This window comes from Ammospiza caudacuta, chromosome 5 (genome assembly GCF_027887145.1).
Source record: "Ammospiza caudacuta isolate bAmmCau1 chromosome 5, bAmmCau1.pri, whole genome shotgun sequence".
Taxonomy (NCBI): Eukaryota; Metazoa; Chordata; class Aves; order Passeriformes; family Passerellidae; genus Ammospiza; species Ammospiza caudacuta.
In genome coordinates, this window is record NC_080597.1 from 57,944,833 (window position 1) to 57,962,771 (window position 17,939).

Here is a 17,939-nt window from a genome sequence, read left to right on the forward strand (position 1 = left end):
CCCACTGTTAAGTCTGCAGTGGCACTTTGCACAGACAGAGTCTGAAAGCCACTTTTAACATCTCTTCCAAAAGTATAACTTTATTCTTGCCCAGGTTTTGGGGCTGATTTGTATTGATTTTTTTATTTGTTGCTGTTTTGAGATGCAAAGGTAACTTTTCAGCCACTTCCTGTTTGGGAAGCATGGCATTTAGACCGGCTGTCTCCTGGTGTTTTAGTAGGGAGCACAACACACACAGCATTTAATGAAGCTGCACTCAAAGTGCTAAGAGCAGTTAATTAATGACTCCTTGAAACATTGCTGGTCCACATTTCACTGATGGAAACTTACAAAGTATAAACATCCTGACCAAACTTACCTGAGCCATTATCCTAAGACATCCCTCCTTTTAATAGATTATCCCTACATTACATGTAGTTGAGACAAGTGTAACATCTGAACGTGGGGATGACGATGCTATAGCACAGTGACGCTGCGCTCACAACAGGTGGGAAGTGAGCTCTGCAAGAACTCTAGAACTCTGTTGATCTGTTTATAGGGGAAGGCATGAAAAATTTGCACACAGGCTTTTTAGCAGAGTGCTTCAGCAGAGAAACAACCTGCAGAAATTGTAATTGCAGAGGATTTACCTAACAGGGATAAACCCTAGAGTACTTCAAGTTCAGAAAAAGTGATGCCAGTGACATATTCCGGGCCCCTCATCGACAAGGGCGTGCGAGAAGGGAGGAAACGTCTGGGCGCTCTGAGACTCTGCTCAGGGGATAAGGGGTGGTCATTGCAATGTTCCTTCACGTTCAGGAGCGTCCTCAGAACACCGCCGGGACACGACAGGTACCCCAAGGCCGTTAGGTACCGACCAGACCCTTTCCCGGCGGTACCGCCGCCCCGCTGGAGAGCGCCGCGGAGCCCAGCGCCGACCCCGGCCGCGGGCAGAGGGGCCCGGCAGCCCCGCCGCTCGCCGCTCTTCACCCCAGGGGCCCACGGGCGGCTGGGGCTCGGTGCTCCCAGCGCCGGAGCTGCAGCCTCCGGCCCGGCCCCGGTACCCTGGCGGGGCTCGGAGCGACCCGCTTCTCCGGGAGCTCTCGGCCCCGCTTCGCCGGGCTGGCCTCTGCCTGGCTGGCGGGCAAAACAAAGCGGAGACAGGGAAAGGAAAACGGGGAGAAAGTACGGCTCCCGCCGCCTCCCAGCCTTCTGCCTGGATCTCCCTGCATGAGACAGCGCTGCAAGCGGATCCTGACCGGGGGCAGGGGGTGGAGAGAGGAGAAAGAGGACGGACAGAGAGAGGGAGGGAGAAAGGGAGGGAGGGAAGGAGGGACGAACGGGAGCCTCTCTCCTTCCCTGGGCTGGTTTTTTTTCAGTTTCCTGTCTCGCATTGTGCTCACAGCGGATATGTGCTGCGCCTACAGGTGTGTCCCCTCCTCGCAGCTTTTCCCCGGCTCCCAAGCGTAGGCTCCGGCTGTCGGGGGGCGGCGGCGGATCGTGACCGCCATGTGATGATTATTTCTCTTGGGGCGCTTTCTCTCTCCTCTCGCTTTCTGCCTCCTCCTCCCTCGCTCCCCGCCGCTCCCGTCCTTCCTCTCGGAGGTGGCCGCAGCCGCTGCCGCCTTCGCGCTGACTCCGGCTGCGGCGGCGGCGGCGGGGCCCGCCGGGAGCATGGGCGGCCGCCGGGGGCTGCCGTAGCGCCTCTGTCCAGCCCACCGCCACCCACCCGGGCTGCCGGGGCCGCCGCTCCCGCTCGGGCAACTCGGACGGTCCGTGCCCACGGGCTCCCTCCCGCCGGCGCCTGCACCTGTTGAAGGTAACGCAGCTCCGGCGCTGCCGCCGCGGGATGGGCGCGGAGGGGAGGGGGGAAGGCGGATTCCTCGGCGACTTCCCCCTGTCTCCCCCAGCTCGGGAGCTGCTGAGTTGTGGGTAGAGCAGCTTCTCTCCTCCTCGGCTGCGGGGCCGGGAGTAAGCGGCGAGGGCCGGGGCTGATGGGGCTTTCTGCCGCGCTGCCCGTGACCAGATGGTTTTGGTTAAGGGGCTCCCGGGCGGCGGCTCTGGACTCGGAGCGCCTTTCTCAGCCGCCGTGCAGGGCGGGGAGGTGGGGGAGGCGCGGGCAATGGACTCCTCCCGAGCGGCGGCCGGGGTGCGCCGGTGTCCGGCGAGCTCCCTCCCTCCCTCCCTCCCTCCGCCCCGCTCGCTGCGGGCTGGCCGCTCTCCCCGGGAGTTTCGCAACCCCGCAGGGCCGGGGTCAGCAGCCCCGCTGTCGCGGCTGGCACTGGCCCGGCGCCCGCCCCGCGCTCCGCCTGCGCACCGCCGACTCGGGAACCCGTTTGGGATTTTCCTGCAAACGCGTTTTGTCTCTTTGCAGAGGCAGCTTTAAACTTTCTTTCCAAACTGTTAATTAGATACACTGTACTTTGCTCATGTTCCGTGGAGGCGAATGGGAGTGCGAGGCTGGGAAGGCTTGTGACTCAAAGCATAGTTATTCGGGAGGTGCGGAACATCTTTGCGTGCCCCGTTCAGATGGGCTGTACCTGTAATTTGTGACTTTGCCTTCTCCGAGACTTCGTCGGTTTGGTGGCATCGGGAGGCAGAAGGGATCTTTAGCACTTTGGGTCCTTTCGAGCTTAATCAGACACTCGGGTGAATATACAAAGGAGGAAGTGTAAGTTCATCGCCCCTCTGAAATCTGATGGAAAGTAACATTGCTTTTGTCCACGAGTTACAGCACTATGGTCCTGTCCTTATTGCTGAGCTCGTCATCAAATGATAACTTGCTCATGAGAGAACTTATGCTTTTGCAACGAAGGCTGTTACCTTGAATGTGATGATGAGCTTATTGAACACCAGAGGGAACTCTGAATAGGTAATTCATTCAAGGGAGATATATGCTTATTTTACTGTTTATGTTCTCATTACAATGGAATCTAGGAGGAAGCAAAGGTTGGTAAGTAATAGGCTGCTGGTATGTACCTAGGATTGACTTCAGTTTTCTTAACAGTTTTTTTCAGAAGACATCAATTCTAAATTTGGGCTGAAATTTTTTTTTTTTCCTTTCTTCCCCCTCCCCAAAGCTTGAAGTATGCAACTGGTCTTGCAACAGCTATGTACCATGCTATAGGCAAATCAGCTGGGAGACCTGTTCACTGTTTGCTAGGGAGTGAGATTATAAATGCATGTTGGGCTGATGCTTAATGCCCTGCCTGCTTGTCAGGTTGTGAGACAGATCCAGCACACCTGGGCACGGGGGCTGCTGCCTGCAATTGATGTGCCAGAATAGAACATGCTTCCAGCCAAAACAAAAGCGAGGAAGGAAGGAAGGAAGTCTACTTCCAAGCCTAGCATGGCTTGTCCTCCTTACCTAGAACACTTGTGGATCTAGAACCTAGTCTGATTGCTTGTGAAGTAGAAAACAGTCTTTCTTAAAATATATGACTTAAATAAATACAGAAACTAAATAGTGTCAATGTTTGGGAAAGGAGTTTGAATGGTGGCTTCTGGTACCAAAAGCTGTATAAATCATCTGAGATTATTGTAAGAAGCTAGGGTCAACCCATCAAAATGTGATACTGTATTTTGTAGTAACATGAACCCCCAAAATGTGCAACTGAAGCTTTGGATGCTTGTGATAGTCTGTTACAACAGTGTTGATAACCAGGCTTCTTTGATACTCCTGGATTGTCAACGATGGGAAGGGTAGCACGATAAATACACTTGTGACTCTGACTTTTGCTCCAGAAGCTTATGCATTCAGCTGTTCATCCTGTCCCTTTGCCAGAGATTACTCTACCATTCAGGGCTATGTTCTATTGAACTTTGAATCTGCCAGATTCAAGATAGGCATATGAATGTAAACTGTATTTTATGGCTGTTCAGGTTAGTGTTGTGAAGTCTGGTAGCATGAGTCTCCTGTATATCTCTCTGCTGTGACAGAGGGACAAAGCAAACAGTTGGGGTTGGCTGAATTGAGCTGTATTTGTGACCCACATCTAATTTCTTATGAAATGGTAGGTGTGAGTCCAGTGACCTACCTTGTACCAGAACTTGGTGGGCAGAGGTGGTGGGGAGGCAGCTCTGCACGAGGAGAGGCTGTGTGACCTTCTTCACAGGTTGGTCAGCAGCACACAAGGTCTGGGTTTCAGAAGGATGCAGTCGATGGTGCACCCAATCAGCCCTTAATTCCTCTCCTCCTTCATCCATTCTAGCAATCTGAAAGTGATCCAAGTTTTTTTGTTCTTTTATCTAAGCCTTTCTTTGTTCATCTGACTTGAGAACTTGTTATGTAAAATATTCTCACTACACTACTCTGCCTGAATTTTCTACAGATGATATTGGAAGTTGGATAAAGGCTTTGTATAGCTTTATAAAATTGGGAGTTGTTTGCCTTGCATGCAGAAGATCACGAAGGACAAATTACATTTTGAAGGGACATCTCTTCATGAATGCCTATTAAGAACAAAAAAATTCCACTTTATTGTTGCAAACGGGTTTGGATTCTGGCTCAGTTTTGAGAAAAAGATTTGTGCATTATTTATTTATTTTTATGAAGATTAAATACTAAGTGTTTATATTTCTGTAATGGCTAGATTTTGGAAATTTTCATGTACTTTTAAATTATTTATTATATGAAGCACTGAATGAAGATGTTTGTTACACTGGTGTCACATTCAGAATATTGAATTACAATTGTAAAATTAAGGTAACAAGCCTAAATTGGAGTTTGCAACTTTAAGCTCTTGCCAGCAAGCAGTTAATGGCAACATTAACTGCTAGAAAAGTAATTGCTACCGTTCTTTTACTGTCATTTTGTTCTCACTCCCCTCCAGTCAGCCTGTTCCATGGAGATATCATGAATATTCACCGAAATAGCTTGGCATTGTCACTTATGCAATTTCTCATCAGATCCAATGTGTTGATGAGCTAATGTGCACTTGATTAAATGTACTTGATTTATGCAAACAAAAACTCTAGGTCCTTCTTGAAGTAAAGTTAGCACCTGCACAGCTATTAGTGAGATGAGAGTCTAAATAATTATGATGAAATTAAGTAAACAAACAACCTCGATGTGGTATTCCTCCTACTCCTTCACTTTTACCTTTTTTCTCAACTCAGTAGTGGATATTTATTTTGGCTTTCCTTGTAGGTTTTCTTATGCACCATAGAAAATTGTAAAGCTCAGCTTATAGTGGAGGGTCTATTTAAATGGCTTCTAGTAGAGAAAGAAACCCCAAAAATCAAGAAAAAAGAGTATTATTAGCTGTAATAAGGCCAGGGGTAACTAGGATTAGTGGAGTATTACCTAAAGAGTTTTGTTTAAATATGAGTCTAACTTGGATTTGACATTGGTCAGTTAATCCTTGTTGAAAATAAAATAAAATCATATAGCCCAAGTAGTTGAGGGGATGTCTGTTGTAAGAAAAAACAGTATTTTGAAAGTAAGTGGTTTAGCCTCTTACTTTTTAATTGATCAAACACATTTAGAAATAAACAGTTGAAAACATTTTATTTAACCATCTGTGGTTAATGGTACAAAAAGCTCTCTGTCTATAAAACTGATCAAATCTGGCTACAAAAAGGGGCCTGGAGTCCTTGCCCTCTGCTGCTCTGGAGGCAGCGGAGGATGGATGGAGGAAGGAGAGGACACATATTTGCCCAACCCTCGTGCAACTAGACCATACTGGAAAGCTGTTCAGGGGATCTTGTGGACCTGGGGCTTACTTTCTTTAGGCAGATAGTAATTTAGTTATCTGTTAAAATCAAGTATTTCTGTTTCTGTCTCTGCAGTTGTATCTCTGCAAATATATAACTTTTGGAGCTCTCTGAATTTCCATCTCAGGTAGTTGAGTGAAGACTTCTCGTTGTAATGTCTAAAAGTATCTGTGCTTAATAAATGTTACTAGTAATTATTAAAAAAAATCTCAGCCTCAATGTGATGGTCAGCCCCTGCCCCACTGCTCAGCTTTACATGACCATAATGCAGGACAGAGTTTGCCCTCAGGAGTGTGTCAGCAGAGCTGTGGTCACCAGCCACGTGCTTGTAGGGACACTTGGTTTCTCTTTGGAATTCAGCTCCTGGGCGCTGGCGCCAGCATGGATTGATGATTAGCACCATGCTGAGTTCCCCAGGCTCGTCAGCCTCAGTACTCATCAGGGTTCAGAGTCCACCTGGCACCTTCTGAAACACTTCTGGCCTTGCTCCACCTTTATAGTTAGCTTCCAAGTTTCTGCCTTTGTAGTTTCACTTTTGACATGCCCCTGATCAAAAAGCTTTGCAATCCTGCAAACAAGTCAATTTAGTAGTTGATTTATTCAATCAAAGTGTGTCCTCAAGAAGTTAGTTATCCAACTAAAACCTTATTCCTAGTGTTTCATTTGTTTGCTTGTTAACTGGCATCACTAGTTTAAGGCCACAAGTAAAAAGTGAAGGCAGTCAGTGTTCCTGATTTACCTCTGGGCCCAGGAAGACCATGGCACAGATCCTCCTGGGAGCTATGTGAATGCATATGGAAGAGAAGGAGGTGGTTTGTGACAGGCAAAATGGCTTCAGCATGGGCAAACTGTGCCTGACAAACTTGATAAGATTCTATGACCTGGGTTACAGTGTTGGTGGATAAAGGAAGAGCACCCAGTATCATTTGCCTGGACTTGTGCAAAGTTTGACATTGTCCCACATGGTATGGTTGTCTGAACTGGAGAGACATGGATTTGATAGATGGTCTGCTCAGCAGATAGGGGATTGGCTGGAGGGTTGTACTCAAAGAGTTGCAGTGAATGGCATGATGTCCAAGTGGAGACCAGTGGTGTTCCTCAGGGATCAATATGGAAACCAGCACTTTTAAACATCTTTGCTGGTGACATGGATAGAGGGATTGAGTGCACCCTAAGCAAGTTTCCCAGTGACACCAAGCTGTGGAGTGCAGACATGCTGGAGGGAAGCAATGCCACCCTGAGGAACCTGGACAGGCTTGAGAGGAGGCCCTGTGCAAACCTCATGAATTTCTGCAAGGCCAAGTGCAGGGTCCTGCCCCTGGATTGGGGAAATCCCAAACACAAGTAAAGGCTGGTGGAGAATGAATTGATAGCAGCCCCAAGGAGGAGAACTTGGGGGCTGTTGGTTAACAAGAAAGTCAACATGACCCAGCAATGCAGACTCACAGCCCAGAAAGCCAAACCTGTTCTGGGCTGTATCACAGAAGCCTGGCCAGCAGCTTGACAGCAACATAAAATGGTTGTGGCACTGTTGGAGTAGTCCAGAGGAGGGCCATGAAGATGATGAAAAGGATAAAGCACCTCTCCTGTGAAGACAGGCTGAGAAGGTTAGGGGTGTTCTGCCTGGAAAAGAGAAGGCTTTGGGATGATCTCACTGCCTTTCCAGTACCTGAAGGAAACTAACAGGAAAGATAGGGCAAGGCTATTTACAAAAGCATGTAGTGACAGGACAAGGAGGGATGGGTTCAAATTGAAAGAGAGTAGCTTAGGTTAGCTATTAGGAAAAAATCTGTAGTGTGAAGGTGGTGAGGCACTGGAACAGGTTGTGCAGGGAAGCTGTGAGTGAATGCCCCATCCCTGGACACATTCAAGGTGAGGTTGGATGGGACTTTGAGCAGCCTAATCTAGTGGAAGGTATCCAGGGGTGCTGGAATGAGATGATCTTTGAGGTCCCTTCCAACCCAAACCTTTCTGTGATTCTATGATCTACGTCATTTGCAGTGAATGGCTTTGGTGTTAGTTGACAATCGCAGTTATCTTTATGTTGCAGATGTCATTCTTTCTGCCTTCTCAATCCTACAATAATACAGGAAGCTGTAGAAAAACTTTGCCCCTAAAATATCCTAATTATGTGCTGGACTTTCAAGCAGACCCATAAAAACTACTTTTCCAGATTAGGTACATGGAAACTGCCTGTAAACAGCACGATTTTAAATAAAAATCCATGAGATGTTTAGCACTTAAACTGAATTTTTCCAGAACTTAATTTTTTATAACAAGGTATGTTCATGCTAATTGCTGAACAGACTTGACTAGCATATTTCTAGTTAAACTGGATTAGCATCAGGTTTATGAGAGTGTCCTTCAATCCAAGTCAACATGCAGACCTCTGCATGTTGACTTGGATTGAAGGACACTCTCATAAACCTGATGCTAATCTTGCTGTATCTAGAGGAATTATTAATGTGATAGCTCTGTGTCTTAGAGAAGGAATGCAGAAAGCTTAATGTTCTGCCTATACTTACTGACTGTGTTTTAAATATGTAAAAATGTGAGGAGGAACTCCTCACATCTTTTTCTCCAGGCCTCTTGTTTATCTTCTAGATAGTTTAAGAAGAGATAGTATCTCTTTCTGACGTCTAAGAGTTGTATATAAAGAAGATCTAGCTCTTACATTGCTATGGGCATCACTGTTTAGAATTTTTGAAGGACCAGTTTTTTAACCAACATTTGGCCTGTAGGAAAATTGTTATTGGTCAAATGTATTCAGCCACAGGGAGAAAGCAGAAGGCAGAAAATATAAACCAAATTGATCTGGTAAAAAGGGTGCAACTGAAATACAAGGTGAAGTTTACCATCCTGAATCAGGACAAGTTAGTAATCTTTTGCTGGGGTTTAAACTAGGCCTGCAAAGCAAATGAAAGCTTCTTTTTTCCTGAAGATACAGGGCACATGGCATGGTTAGTAGTAGACGGGTATGATTTCCTTCAGCTTGTATTAGTTAGTTTCCATTTAATAGACATGATTATGTCATGCTCATTGCAGCTGGAAGTCCAAAATATGCAACATCTCTCTTAAATATATCAGTAGGCCACTCATTTGGCCTTTCTTAGTGTGTTGTCAAGTGTGTGTTGAACTTACATGCTATCTTCATTTAATCAGTTTGGGACAAATTGGTATAAACTTAATGTTGGGCCTGTTGAATTGTAGGGCAATAAAAGCAGTAATTTGACCTCTTCTATTTCCAGTCTTGTGTGATTAAGTAGTTTAAAAGCTGCGAAAATTTTTTCTGTGCAGTTTTGATACACATCATCAGCAACTGGAACTTTTCCCTCATGAACTAACAGCTCATGTAGACTGTAGTTGTGGTTATGATGTGTGCACATCTCCCATATGGGTACATGTGGGTGACTTTGAGGTTTTCTTTTCCCCCACATATGTCAAATGGCAGTGGTTTTGTCTGAAAAGCTTCTGCACAGGCAGAAAGTGTCTTTGTGAGTACTTTTAAGTGTCTTTGCAAGTACTTTTAAGAAGTTTTTCAAGAGTCAGTAACTCTGCAGCCACAAAGCTGGCTTTATGGCTCAGATTATGCATGTGCTGTGTGGTCCAGGTGTTGTCACCTTCTGCCTACCCAGGCTGTTGAGATGAAAAACCAAAAGACTTTATTTGCCTTGGCAATCCTGGGTCCAAAGTGGTGGTATGAGTTTATGTATTAGTAGGTTGGATAGAACTCCAGAGAGGTGACATCTTTGTTTATTAACAGATGACTTCTTGGTTTGACATTTAACTGGGGGAAGATCTGCAAGCATTTCACAGTCCATTGTGCATTTAATTTGTTATTTGGTAGCATTGATAAAAATGCAGGGCAATATCTTTGAAATTATTTGATTGAGGGGTTTTTCTTTGATTTTGGGTTTTGTTTGGGGTTTTTTGAGCTTGTCATCTATAGGTTAGCATCAGCGGAACAGTCAAGTCCCACAACTGTTTGAACATTTCACTTGGCTATTGCTCATGAGCCAAACAAAATCTGGGACTAAAGCATATCTTAACTTGAAAATTCTGAGAAAAAAAGAATCCATCTTTAAGAATTTGTTCCCATTTGCTTTTGCCTTTTCAGAATTTCATCTTGTTTCTAACAAGAGCCTTTTATTGTTTTGAATTGCATCTGTTCATGCCTTTTAAGTTTTCTTATGGCTGTATTAAAGACTTTTTGTTGCTGATAAATTTTTTTCCTTAAAGATGATCAAGTAAACTGTCAGTTGTCTGGGTGGCTTATCAAAAGGACTGAATCTTTAAATCTGATTATACATAATGCTTTTTACCTCCCCTCAGATGCTAATTGCTTTTGTAGCTCTACTTTGCATGTTCTATAATTTTCAACATCTCTTTTTGAGCATTAGTCATGGAACTGGGCAGAGTATTTTAGTGGCATTCTTGCCCCATGCTACCCCAATCATTATTTCCATTCACTCTCATATCTTTGAACCCAGGAGCCACCTTAGCCCTTCTAATAACAGCAGAAGCTCTGAATGTGATGCTTAGCTGTGAGGCTGTGTTGACCTCATCCCTTTTGCTCTCCTTGCTTCAGAGGTCACAGTTCTCTGATCTGCAAACCTTACCTGCATCCCTTGTTACTAGATACATATCTGCATTCAGGTATCTTAAGATTGTTTTGGTTGGAATGAGCACAGCTTGACAAGTAATTGTGTTAACTCTGTGATTTGCCTTCTGTTTTTATTTCTCATGTTACTAAACCATATAATCTCTTAATTTTACCATAAAGAACTTGCTTATTTCCAGGTAGCTAATAAAACACTTAGTAATGTAAAGCAAAATTCCAGTAATTTTGAACTGCAAAAGAAGCATTACAGTTGCATTGTGATGTTACTCACTAATGACAGCTTTTGAGATCCTGAAGTTAACTAATTTTTACATATTTGTCCTATATGTTTTGACATCCTGTTTTTAAAATCCCAGTGATTTGATAAATCTTGCTTATGTCACATCTTTAAGCCTTCAGTTGCTGAAAAAGCCTTCAATGTGATATACAATCAATAGATTTCACCATGTTTCACTCTTATAAAGATAAAAATGAGGAACTTTCTGCAATGTCTTGAGATGCCAGCTGCAAAATGATTCCTTGCTTAGGATGCCTTTAGACCCCCTGAGTGAGCTCTTTATGTTTGATTGTGCATATTGCCCAGTCCTTTGTTTTATGTGTTCTCTGAGGCATCTGTTCTGTGTCTCTTCCAGCAGGAACAAGAACACATCAAAAGGCATTTCACCCTGGACCCTATTTGCACAGAAGCCTGAGCCCCAAGAAGTCCCTTTGACCAGCAACGCTTGTGCTGCTCAGGTGGGCTAAGAACTCTTTTGGAGTGAGGGTTTTGGGTTTACCCCCATTTTTTCTTCCAAAGAGTCGTGCTGCTTGCTTGAGAAAGAGGAGTTTCTTGTGTAGGGCGCTGCAGTGCGTTTGGCTTGGTGCACTGAGATGAGAGATGTCTGTGTGGGATGGATGTGCTTTAGGGTTTAAGTTGAAATATCACAGCCTCAAATTTACTGTAATAATCCGGCATGAAAATGCACTTACTTTGTCATTGTCCTGGATGCTGTCTGATTCAATAGTGATTTTTATGCATAGTTTTGTATCTCCTGGACCTGTAGTGTAAAAGGATATTAAGCAGCTTGTGGGTGTGAGTCATCTCAAAGTTAACTTAGTTATCAAAACATAGTATCTCAATTGCTCAGAGTAACACTTTCCACTTCACTTTTGCAATGTTTTGCTTGTTGCCACTGTTGAAATTTAAATGTCTATTTACTTTTCCCAGTTGTAGCAGTTAGTTATTCTCTTTTAATTTTGATCCTGATGCCTGTAAAATGACTAAATGTAAACAGCATTCTTGAAACTAAACTCTTCATGCTATTTTCTCCTGCTGATAATTTCAAGAGGCAGACTGTGTTTTCTGTTGTCTGTGGCTTAATTAATCTACTTGAATTATACTTGAACAGGAACTCTGATACCAGAAGAGGGTTTAGCAACCTTGGAAGTTAGGAACTTATGAATGAGGCAGTGCTGAAGAGTTACTTTATGTTATTATTTTGCTTGTTGGAAAAAGAAGGTGTTTGTAAACTCGTGGCCAGAAGTGGCTACATACTTGCTTCCTTTCCCTCCCTCTTAGAGACTTTTCTGCTTTCTCAGGCCTTTCACGTGTAATAACTTGGCATGGATAGGCAGGTCTCTGTCCCAAGCTGAGATGTTCCAACACCATGCCAGTAATTCAGTGGCATCAGTCAGATGAAACTGGCATACTTACTGGAATACCACAAGTCTGGGCTGCTTTGTGAGTAGGTTTGGTGCCCAGACTACCATCTATGCAAGCCACTGTATGCATGGGGTCCTGTAGGTTTCCTGACTGGGAACTTCAGCATGGTGGTTTTGCTGCTGTCTTTAGCAAGCAATTTAATTTCTCTGTGATTTTTGTGGTGTGTTTTGTTTTGTTGTGGGGGGGGGGGGGTGTGGGTGGGTGTTGGTTTTGTTGTTGGTTTGTTTTTTTTTTTTCATTGCTTCACTTTGGGGTATTTTGGGAAATCTGTAGAGAAAAGTACAATTTGGTGGTATTTTTGTCAAGTATAAGTAGGGCAAGTAGATGCTGCAGCATTCCTTCTTGACCAGAAAGGATGGGGACCTGCTAATTCTCTTAAATTATCCCATGTTGCTTTCCCAAAAGCCCCTATGCAAAAGTAAACCTTGCATCCCCAGATTTCCTGGCTTGAGGAAAGCCTCCTCCAAAGCACTTTCACATCGTGCTCTCTGTATCCATGAGATGGCTTGGCAGGAAGGAGCATTTTTGTTCCAAGTGGGTTAGCAGCAGGCACAGACCATCATTCAATGATATGAAATCTTCAGTGGCAGCTCTGCTGTAAGTAGTTCCTGCCTTCACTGGCCAGTACCTGCTTGGTTGTGCTGTTTTGTGGAGCTGTGCTGTGGGCTGGACAGGAGAGCTGATCTAGCATTAGACTGTATTTTATGTAGTTGTTATGTGGCTTTGAAAAAAAGTATTCAGACATTTCCCTTCGTCTCTGCTGTATTTCAGAGCATGGCTGTGCAAATGCATGATAATTTGCAATGTTGGACTGAGAAGCTGGAAGGCAATCCCCACACCCCACCCCATCAAAAAAAAAAAAAAAAAAAGGAAGAAGAGGATTCAAGACTTGCTTAAAGTGATTTCATTGCCAAGTTCTTTGTGTTATCAAGCCCCGCCTGTGTCTGTAGCTCTCTTCCCTTCCTGCCGGTCCCATCCTGGGTGGCCCCATTAGTCAGGGAAGAAGAGGCTTTTGCAAACTGAGTGAGGGTGTTGAGTTTGTACTTTCAATAGCAACCATGCTCCTGTGTAGCTGTTCTTTCATTTCAAATAATATGAGGTGGCTTTAAACTAAATACAGCCCTTTTACATAGATCTGGCTGGTGCCCTTATTCTCTCTGGGTGCTCTAAATATTGTGTCCCTGTGCACTTGGTGAGGAAACTTTTTTGGTGTCAGTTTTCTTTCTCAGCTGATGACCTCCAGTGCACTGCTAGCACTCTCCTGAAGCATTAACCATGCACAGAGTCACTTCCTTTCCCCTCTTACTTCAGTTTAAAAGACTTTGCTCTTGAATCTTGTAAATGGGGTGATAATTTCAAAGCAAACAGCTTCCAGTCCTTTCTTGCCAACTTTTGCCCACAAGGTATGCAAAGTAAACAGAGCAGTTAGGAAATTAGTTATGTGCTTTCCCTCCTAGTGCAAGGCATCCCAGGATGGTTCCTAGCCCTCTAAGTAATGAATAAAGGGAGAGATGGAGAAGTGGCCTGCCCGAGTTGCATTTTAATGTATGGAGCCATTTCACAGATCATTCATATTTTACAAGCTTTAGGAAAACCTTGTAAAATGTTAGGCTTTAAAAAATCTCTACTATTCATATATTGAACATAAAAGTGTTTTATTGCTTGCAGCAGAGAAAGAAAACTGAAATACCTAGGATGGGCTAAAAGAAATACAGAGAATTTTCTTCACATGTTAAAAAATAGCTTTCAAGCAGACTTCACCTAAATACAAGGAAGATTCTTACCTCTGGCAGGCTTTTGGGGGGAGCTTAGAAGGATTTTTCAGCGCTACTATGATATTTATAGGTTTGATTTGGAAACTGAATCTGGATTCTATAATGGTGGGTATGCAGCAGTTATAGGGTACAATACCTGTAACAGGATATACAGATGCCATTTTGGTGCATTTATTAAAAGGAGACAAGTCTAGGCAACTATTAAAAAATATGACATTGAAAAAGTTGATAAATAAATTGTTAATGCTTAATATATTTAGCTCCATCCTAGGTATTGAACAGTCTTTACTAATTGACTTATAGGAAAATTTGTTAAATGTGAAAATTAGACATAAGATTATCTACTGAGAGGCTTAGCTACAAGGTGATGGTGAGGCTGAAAAGGGGAAAAACCATTATGTGATCTCCTCCAAATGAGATAGGGCAGGTCCCAAGAGTACAAGGCCTGCAGGAATTCAAATCAGCAGTTGAGTTATAGTCTGAGGCCATGAGCACAAACACAACTTCCATTTTATGCTCATACATGTGGCAGCACAAGTAGGAAGCTGGAGTTCTCCTGGTCCCAAAAGAAGATCCTTCATTATCAGCTTTACTCCCTTGGCATGACTCAAGGGACGGTATGATAAAAACCCATAGTGGTACTTCTTCACACATTTCTATCCCCTTCATAAAAGTAGCTCTATGCATGGAGTGTGCTCTACTCCTTTTTAATAACAGGATCTCTGTTTAAAAAAAAAATATATAAAATTGTATTTATTATATACAATATGTATAATATATTTTATAGTTGCTATCAAGGGTTTTTAAAGGAAAGTATGCTCTGTCTTATGGAAACTTTGCCTTGATGTTTCCCAGCTGAAGGTTATGAAATTCTCTGAAGATGGGTTTTTTTTTCATAGAAATTCCTTGAGTTCCGTGAATGTTAACTCAAAACACCTGAAAGAATGTAACATATCTGTCTTCTGGAGTATTTCATTTGTACTTGTGCCAAAAGCAGAAAGCTAACTCGGCTGCAAGGACCTAGTTTGGCTGAACTGGTAGTCCCTAGAATATATAAGAAGATTTTTTTTAATATGGATTTAATGCTAAGCTTTTATATTTACTGGAGAGAGAGGAAATATTACCATTTGAGTAAATATTTTAAAGTAATTTATATATATATTAGCCACAAGGAAAGGATAATATGTTCCTGGAATAATTTCTTTTTAAATAGCTGCACTTTATGCAGCATGAACTCAAACATCCCAAACCACACAATTTTTTTGCTCTTTACTTCAAATAAACCTTACCTCAGTTCACATATATCTTTATTTGCCTGAGTGAAATTATGAATTTCCTCTTTACAAACCAAAAAGAGAAGGTGTTGAATTAGCTTCTGCTTAGTGTAGTCTCTTTAAAGCAGACATTGCTTTATAAGATTGGCTTCAGCATCTGCTTTTTACCTGTGAATCCTAATGAAGTTAAAGCTGTCCAGGTAATACAATTACAAATGTGATGCAAGTTGTAATGCAAAGCCAGGAGATTGTCAGCCCAGAAACTTTGTGTGTGAGCTGCAAATCACCAGAGTAACCTTCTCTTCAGTACATACCCATTCCCATTCTCTGTCCATATCCTGGGAAAGAAAAGGCAGCAGTAGCCAATGGGAGAAATTGTAGCTTCCTGGCTCTACTTGATGCAAAGGTTAACAAACCACATAGGAGTCCAGATTTTTTATTTTTTGTCATTGTGTGGCTGTTTGAATGGCTTTCCTCTTGCTCTGTGGGCAGACAGAAGGTATTGTCTTATCTACTTTTCTGTCACAGTTACAATAGCCTTGCTTTTTCTTCAGGCTGGGTCTGTTGAGTCTAGTGGGGATAGTATAGTTTTCATCTTCTCAATTGGAGAAACCTGGCAACAGACTGCTGAGTGATGGGAAGGTTAACTAATGGGACCAGTCCTTGAAGGAGCTTTATATTATTTGGCTGTTTGAAGAGGAGTTAAAAAACTTGGTGTCGTCTAAGTTAGGTTTTATCTTTGTGGTGTGAGGCTGCACATGTGAAAGTTTGAGAATGCTGGAATATTTTTCTTGTTTCTAAGTTTAGCTATAAATGTCTATGGCCTACTTAATATTAACCTGTGTACTTCAAAATGAATAGCAGATTACAAGAAAATCAGATCGCTTTCTTCAAGTAAGCTGTTGGGAAACTCAAGACATTCAGAAAAAGTGAATTAACTGAAGGTGTGGAGATGGAGTACACCAAACCTCAAGCTACCTGCAGGGCACTCTTGAGAGAGAAAGGGGTACTCTAGAGAGAAATTGACTTTCTACTCTGTGAAGATGGAGGAAGCATCATGCTGACTCATCTTCCCACTTGGGAGTTGCTCTTCAGTGGAGAGGTCTATCATTAGATCTTTTTCAGGAAATGAGGTGGCTGCCATGTAACAGGAGAGGAAAGTGAAAGATGGGTCTGTTACTTACTTGCCCAGAATCAGAACTGCATATCCAGGAGTAAAAATCATGTGTCCAAACAATTTTGTTCAGAGACCCTCCAGGGTCTCCTTCTGCAGAGTGACCCTCAGGTGGTGTTTGGATCTATTTTGTACACAAATTGTATAAACTCAACTAACGAGATCACACAGATGTTATACAGAGTGCATTTTTGTGCAACTAAATTGAATTGTGAATCTGTACTACTGGGTCCACTTAAAATAAAGTATTACCACATCAGTCATAGCAGAGACATGTGAAGGAAATCCTTTGCTAGCATTCCTAGGGAATGCTGCACATGCTTCACTGTTCCTGGAGTGCAAAATCATTCCTCCCTCCTAAAGACCATCCAAATGCTTTTAATATTGACCTGGAGATTAAAAAACTCCAACAACAAAGTGTACAGCTAGCATTCTATTACTGTACTGAATAGCTATTAATATGGCTGCTGTGGGAGATGGGGCAGGAAGGGAAGCATGGCTGCCTGGAGCTGCAAACATAACAGCTTCTAAAGTTTTAAAATGCTCCTTCTGCCTCCTCACACGTGCATGCTACCTGCCATCTTGTGTTTGTATTTGATATGTTGATTTGGGGAAAGATTTGATTTGACACTACAGCACAGCTTGAGGAACCAGCTGTACAGAATATTAATATCTGATCTTATTTCATTAATATCAATTTCAGGCCTGCATTCCAGAGAGGGTTAATATTAAGCTGGTTTTAATAACAGCAATATTTTCCAGATTCCTAGACAAAATGCACCAGCTGGTTTGCACTAAATTTTACAGTGCAGGAGACAAGAAACAGACTTCCTCACAGAAAGGAAACGTGGCAGTATAAGTCCTGGGAGAATGGGGAGTTTCAAGCACTGGACAGGATGTCTTGCTTTCACAGTGAGCTCTGGCAAGGGCAACACTGAAAACCAGAGGGACATCAAGTCTTGACTGTGCTCTCACCTTGGTTTCCCATGTTCCTGCTCACCTCAGGCTCTTTGTGTTTCTCTCTCATGGTGAGTGACAGGAAAACTGTGTGTCTGGGCTGGCTTGTGGCTGTCCACTCCACTCCCTGCATCCCATCTAAAGCAGAAGTGGTTGTAAAACCACTTGCTGGAAGTTGGAGGAAACATTGCAATGCCTGATCTCCTGTGAAACCACTAAATGAGGTCAATAGACATTAATTTTTTTTTTTTAACAATTCATACATGCAGCCTTGGAAGAAATGAATGAACCATAGCTTCCTTTTTTCCTCTACATTTTTCTACCACATAAAATGGCATAATTAAATAGCAGCTATATTGTTTTACAAATGCCTCTATGCGTGAAATTAGTGTGCTTCCCAAAAAAGCCCTAAAACTGAAAGACACTGCAGTGTTTGTTACAGTAAGTTAGGCCTGTGACATTCTATCCTCTGAGAAATATTCCTGCATGGAATCTCGTTATCCAGTTCATCAACATGCATAATTTCTTCCACTACTCCTAGCTTTGAGTCGAGATTGGATTTTGTGAAGATGTCTGCAGAGGAGTTTTATGTATGGAGCTGTATGAACAGAAAAGGTTAAAAATTGTGGTTGCAGCAGCCGTGAAAAGCTATAGCATAAACGTTCACTGCTTTAAAATATGAAAAAAAACGGTGTCTTTTAAATATCAAAGGGATTAGTATTAATCCAGCACTTGTGATTTT

At 43.0% G+C, this 17,939-nt stretch overlaps 1 protein-coding gene across 2 annotated transcripts in view; it reads left to right on the top strand.

Moving 5' to 3' along the window:
* The first annotated feature begins 1,562 nt into the window (after positions 1–1,562).
* PLXNB2 (plexin B2) overlaps positions 1,563–17,939 on the top strand; it is a 250,394-nt gene continuing 234,017 nt past the window's right edge. Inside the window, exons 1-2 of one of the 2 annotated variants that reach the window (XM_058804457.1) lie at positions 1,563–1,798; positions 10,948–11,050. The gene's annotated coding sequence lies outside the window, so the exon portion shown is untranslated. The remainder of the gene's footprint in view (positions 1,799–10,947; positions 11,051–17,939) is intronic. The other variant, XM_058804458.1, reaches the window with a different exon arrangement.